Here is a 6,825-nt window from a genome sequence, read left to right on the forward strand (position 1 = left end):
CGAAAATCTGGCCCTTCGTGCAGAACTAAGATTATCTTTGAAGACACAGCAACTCAACTGGCTTTGCTAAATCAATCTCGCTGGTATTTCATTCAGGGTAAAAAAGTTCCCAGGGATCACGTTTCTACCAGAACTTGTTAACATTTTACAACTATCACCTTAATCATTAGAAACAAACAATAGGAAACGGAAAAAAAAAAAAAAGGATAAATCATTCAATTAATCCTTGATCTGGAATCCCAAAAGAGAAAATTAATTATTTTTTAAGACTGCAAGAATTAGGGGCCAACCTTCCAGATCGTGCTAAAACACGAAAAAGCAAGAGTCTGCTTACACTGCCAGGCAGCATCTGAGGCTGCTGGAGGATGGGAGGGGGTTTTGCATTGCTTTGAAGCTTTGCTGTCATTCTCTACAGAGCCTGGCAACCACATTGTGATAGAGCAAGGCGATGTTCAAGGCAGGATGAGCCTTTAAAGCTTTCAGAATTATTTCCAAAGGAGCATGGGCTGCACTGAGCATTACAGTTAATGTGCTGGAGCTCTACTGTGGTCACTTCATCCTGAGCAAGGAGAACCAAGGCCTGCTGAAACACCATGAGGACCCAGACCACAGCCTGCCACGCCTGGGCTCTTGGGGAAAGCACATGCCTCTTTCCTAGGAAGCTCTGACTGCTCTGCCACACTGTGTTCCCATTAAAATTAACATTCCTCCCACCCTTCCGTGTTTCTGACAGCCGAGTGGGCTCCTGGTCCCTGACCAAACTCATAAATTAAGGCAACAAGGCCTGTAGGAAACATTAGGAGCTTTTATTAGACCAGCTGATAGAGACAGAAACAAGGACACATCTTGGATGCAAATGCTGCTCTTGTCTCATGAGACTCCAAGCCAACATACTTGTCAGGTTTGGGTTGGATTTTTTTGTTGTTGTTTTTTTTCCTCCCATTTGGACTAATAAAGGTATAAACTGTCCTATAAAAACAAATTCACCACACTTACAACCCCACCATCGCTAAAATAAATGCCTATGTTAGATGGAGAAAAAACAGCACAGCAGCAGGAGGAGTGGGGAAGCACCTTTCAGTGCGGGACACGGGAAGGCTGAAGCAGGCCTCATGATAGGATCCCAGCATCAATCCCAGCCCAAGGTTTGCCAACACATACTTCATGCCCTGCACGTAATTGCGTAACTCAAGGTGATAATGGTAACGGATGGACTAAGGTATGAAAGCTGAAGGGATAAAACGTGCTCTCCAGCTAACTGTATGCATACGCAATGCTGGACGTAGCTCACACATAGTGAGGCCTGGAAAATACAGTATTTCCTTCCACTTGCCTGAAGGAAGCGCTCTTCTTCGACAGAGCAACATGCACATGGCTAAGCAGGCTGGTCTACCCAACAGAGGGCACTGATACACTGACCATGGCACCATCCTTTCCCAGTCCTCCCCACAAGTGTTACCTTCTCCTCCCCATCACACCAGTGACAACCTTCCCACTATCCAGTTCCCCATCAGACTTCTGGCAGCGGTTGCCACGTCCCCACCCAACGCAAATCAATGGGGCGTCACCTCCATGGGGCAAGAACGGAAGGGAACGTCCCAGCACCGTGCCAAAACAACTTCCTTACCGGTGCTGCCACCATGTGAAAGGGCAGTCAGAAGGAAAGCTGGTGGAAAAACCTGGATGGAGGGGGGAGAAGGGGGGAAATGGGGGCCTTCACTTTTTCAGGCTGTTAACTGTAATTAGCCTGGTTTCTGAGATGTAATTATCTCGCAATCTCAAAGCAAACACCCTGGAGGAAATTGCACAGTTAAAGACAGCATGGCATTAAAAATAAATTATGAGAGTCCTGCCTGCTATTGCTGCAGATCTGTCAGCATTTTCACTCTAAAATCCCTGGCTTGGGGGAGCTGGAATCACCCAGCTGTGACTTTCCCTGCCAAACTGTCTGCCTAGACAGAGGATTGCACTGCCTCGCTCATACAACGCAGAATTACAAACAGCAACCCCTCCCCGATCAGGAGACATTCAGCTTTGTCACAGCCCAATTACAACACCGCCGCACTATGGGGGTGGGGAGGCTGCTCTGGTTTGGGTTTTTTCCCAGAGGAATTAAATTCTGCAGGCTATTTAATACAGTGCACGAACAAAGCGTACTAGGTGTTTGGAAACAAGTCAGCTGCTAACAGATCACAATAGTCCTTCCTCTTGCAGAAGGAGCTCCCAAGCCCTTTTTCCATTGCCCTTTCTGTTGCTGCTTGAGTGATTCCTGTAATTAGGACTGTGCTTTATCCCAAATTGCCATGTCAGGGACTCATCCAGGGAGGTGGAGGAACCCAAACAGTTCAAGAGCTGGAGTCAATGGGAAGCTGCATCTCCCCAGATACTCATGGCTCATCCTTTGCTTGGGTTCTGACCTGCAGAGTTTTGCTCAGCCCCCAGCTCCATAGCCAGGCCACTGCTCCGAGATGGGTGTCTGAAGCGTGGGTGAGGGAAAGGAGAAGAGGGAAGCAGGGCTGAGCTCCTCACACAGCTATGGAGCATGCAGTGAAGCCACCAGGGAGGACTTGAAGCTTGCTGTTGGCTTACTTCTAATTTTGGAATGTTTCTTACCATCCACTGCTGTAAGACACCACCAGCCCAGACTCAGACTGGCTTAGCTCAGCAGGAGACCCCCCCCAACATAATACCAAAGTACCTTCCCTTGTGGCACTCCTCTCCCATGGCAAGTCCCTTCACGTGGACAAAACTTCAGATTACAAGAAGGTATGAACTTAATGGAGCACATATCCCAACCAAGACATGGTGCATCACACAAAGAGGAACATCCTGGGAAGGAATCTGTACCTTAATGACTTTAAAATCTGTGAGCAACACTCAAACACCTCCTTCACAGCTGCAGAGAGCCGGGACATGCCTCAATATCCAAACCTCATTACACAAACCATCACTTCATTTATTCTGCCCAGTTGAGGTGGGACAAGGGACACCAACAAATACACTGAGCCCCTGATAAGATGCTCTCTCTACAAGATATGACTCAAAAAAGGCCACAGCTGTGCCTTTCATCAAAAACACAACTTCCTTTAGGAGTCCTACAAATGGGCTTCTCCAGAGCAGAGCCCTGCCCTATGTTGTGGGTAATTAGTGGGCACGTCTGGAGAACGAGATACAACCTCGAGCAGCACCAAGCCCCACTTAGTTAAAACCCTAATACTTCTTACAGTATGAATCAATCCCACTGTCTCTCCTCTCCACATATCTCCACTCCACTCAGATAATGCAAAAAGCAAGTCTGGAGAGCCCATTAAAAGCCACTCAACTGGAAAATAGTTTCTGGCCTAATTCTAGCACTGGGGTCTTAGTCAGGGAGAGAAATCTGACAGCAAGAGTGTGTCTGCAGGGAGGAGGAGGCAGAGATGTTAACTACTTCACCAATCTAATGTATAGCACTCTCCAAGAGTAATTAATAATTAATATTCGTAGCCTGCTTAAATCTGTTGACTCTGTAAACCGCAGCCTCTCACTTAAAGGACTCTCGGCATGCTGAGACAAACTGAAGAACATTCCCCATGGAGAGACTCAGCATAAACAAGAGCAATGGCAGCTCCCAGCTACTCAACCCTAGTTTTAATCCCTCTGCTTCTCTTGCTTTCTTTGTCTTGTTGAATTAATTATAATTCCTCAGCAGTGTCTCTGACCAGAGATGGACAGAAAGTTCAGCAACGCTACCACTGCTTCAACGGAATCAGTAAGATCCTGGGTTGGCACAGGACACTGAAGTCACCAATTCCAACCTCCCTCAAAGGGCCTGCTCAGATTTTATGGGCCATGGGCCACACACACTGCACATTAGAGGACATGCAGGACAGCAGTGGAGAAGGGTCTTTAGTACAGACAAATGCTGCCAACAAATGTTAGTCTTGTCTCCTTTCAAGCACTTGAGGTTATCAACAAAGATATTTATAGATGGAGTTATCAGATTCAAGAGTTGAGCTTATTGCATCAAAGATCAATTAGAGCTTTCTGAAGACTGAAATGCACCGTTAGAGCATTTGAGCTCATCTTGTAGAAGCCCTGAGCCCGCCATAATTCAAACCATTGCCCTCTTTTGCAACAGCCAAGCAGTGAAGGACTCTTTGAGAAGGCTGAAGCTCTGCACACTTCCCTCAGCAACAGCTGACCATATTAAGAAGATGATTAACTAGCCACCACTAATCCCTTATTCTTTCAGGGCAATGTTCAAGCACAGCTCCCTGTGTGCTCTTCACTAGCATCCAGACTCACTCTAAACCCTGTACTGTGGTGGGAAATCACAGCTAGGTACAGAGCTGGATGGTTTAAAGTCAACACAGAGATACAGCAAGCTGTCAATGTAAACTGCCCTTCTGTGAGCATACTGCTCAAGGTCCATTTCTCAAGTGACCTCTAGGTATCAGCGAACTAAAATGGCCCAAAACCAATACAATACAGTCAGGAAAATAGCAAGGTCTTTCTCAGAAGACGCTGGTTAGGCCCACATGAAAAGTCACAGTTTTGGTCACAAAACTCCAGTTCGCTGCCTTCAATCCAACCAATTCTCCTTTCTCTGGTGCAGCCCATAATCCATTTAGCCCTCTTTCAAAGCTGCAGATGTAATCCATAGTTTCCCTCTTTTCCCCACTTTCCAGCGTTGTCTCAATCTTAATCCGAGTTTCAGCCACCGCAAGACACTAGATGTCTAGGCATCATGGGCATGGTATCTGTTGGATTTGGGTCATACGAGTTAATAGCATAGGGGTGCCTATCAACAGTGTCACAGTTTAAGCCCAGCCACGCACCTCATTCACTCACTCCCCCGCTTCCTCCCTCAACTCCTGGAGCGATAGGGAGAATGGAAAGACTGTAACTCCCACAGGCTGAGATAAGAATAATCCAGTCACTAAGGTGTAACACAAACCACTACTGCTACCACCAATAATAATAATGAGAAGGGAAATAACAAGGGAAGAGAATACAACCGCTCACCACCCGCCAACCAATACCCAGCCCAGCCCTGGCAGTGTTCTAGCCCTTTCGGGTAACTGCCCCTAGTTCTACAGCCTGGGCATGACTTGCTGTGGTATGGAATACTTCTTTGGCTAGTTTGGGTTGTGTGTCCAGTCTCTGCTTCCTCCTGGCTTCCCCTCCTCCCTGGCAGAGCATGAGACTCACAAAGTCCTTGGTCAGAGTAAACATTACTGAGCAGCCACTAAAAACATCGGTGTTATCAGCACTGTTCCCAGGCCAAAATTCAAAATCACAGCACTGCACCAGCTACTAAGAAAGAGAAAAATGACTGCTACTATTGAACCCAGGACAAACAGCATGCTGAAATCAAGCTATAGTAAACCACTTGAGGTTTCCCATGTTGAAAAGTGGTGATACAGGGCAAGACAGATTTTCCTGATGGGAACCACAACTCTTGAAGAACAAGATTGTCTCCTCCTAATGGCACAAACCAGAAGAATTAGGCATCTTTGTGAATCTAGCCTATGGGATCACCCAAACTGTCCTAATTTTGTTTCTGTAGGATCATCCCCAGAGTTAAGCTGACTTCCACAGGAATCACAGATCACCTTTTCTTTTGGTTTTACTCAAGACTAGGAGGAGACCCTTTAAATACCATAAATTGAGGTAAGTTGATATACACATGCATGACTTGTTTTGTAGCAGATTTGGGTCATTCATTACATGCGTATATTACTACTTCTGCTGTATTCCAGGTTTGGTAGAACACAAATAAATCCTTTCGCATTATTCTATGATTTGCATTATGAGTTGTATTTTATCATAGCTACAATTTAATCTGGTGATCACCTTCTAAGATACAGGAAATAGTTGAACATAGTAGGTCACATTTTATACCTTATTTCCCATGAAAACTCTAAATTCTGTTTAGTTACTTTAATCAGTATTCAACAAATACAGTCCCACTGAAATTTGTTTTTCTTTCCAAAGTGTAATGGAAAAAAGGCCTGCTTGCTAGCATTCAGATGTGAGCACACCAAAAAATACCTAATATCAGGAAACAATTACACATCTTCCCTTGAATTAATAATTTGCATTTAGAAAGGAGGAAAATAAGATCATAAATAACTTTCTCCCTAGCTTCTTATAAAAGCAAGGACAACCAATGTTATTCCACAGTTAAAATGTACTAAGGACATGGTTGTCCTGCAAAGATGTGAGCATGTTTTAAACACTGAGAAACCAAGCCTTGTGAGAATGAACCATGGGAGAATGTGGCAATTTTTGCACTGTGGTGCAAAACATCAATATTTTGGAGAAAAGAAACCCAAAGAAACCTCACTTGTTACTTGCCTCTGTGTTTGTGCATATTGCCTTAACACTCCAAGCCAATAAGACCTTCCCTGGAGATTCACAGTGAGACAGATTTAACAGTTCTAGTTCCCCAAAGATTTAAAAACCTGAGGAAAAATTAATAAATACCTTTTCTACTAAAATTCCTTTTTCTAATAAATTCCTTTTCTACTAAAATGAGAAAAGCAATCATTTGCGTTTGAATGAAACCTCTTAACTTAAACAAAATGCTTCATTTGGTCACCAAGCATCTGTAAAGAGCTTGGTGAGATTTCCAGACAAATGTGTGTAAGAGTTGAAACCTAAAGTCCAACATTTTCATTAGGACATGAAACAAAAGGCATCAAGGCAAAACAGGAGGTTTTGGGGGGTACAATTTCTTTCCCATATCCCTCACCCTTATATGAGGGAAGTCTAAATGAATTTCCAAATATTTCAGGGTTGTCAGATATTGAGAGGGAGGCCACAATAAAAAATACCCCT

The sequence above is a fragment of the Pezoporus occidentalis genome, unplaced genomic scaffold (assembly GCF_034315485.1).
Source record: "Pezoporus occidentalis ecotype Australia unplaced genomic scaffold, CSIRO_AGI_Poc_V1 ctg97, whole genome shotgun sequence".
In the NCBI taxonomy this organism is placed as follows: Eukaryota; Metazoa; Chordata; class Aves; order Psittaciformes; family Psittacidae; genus Pezoporus; species Pezoporus occidentalis.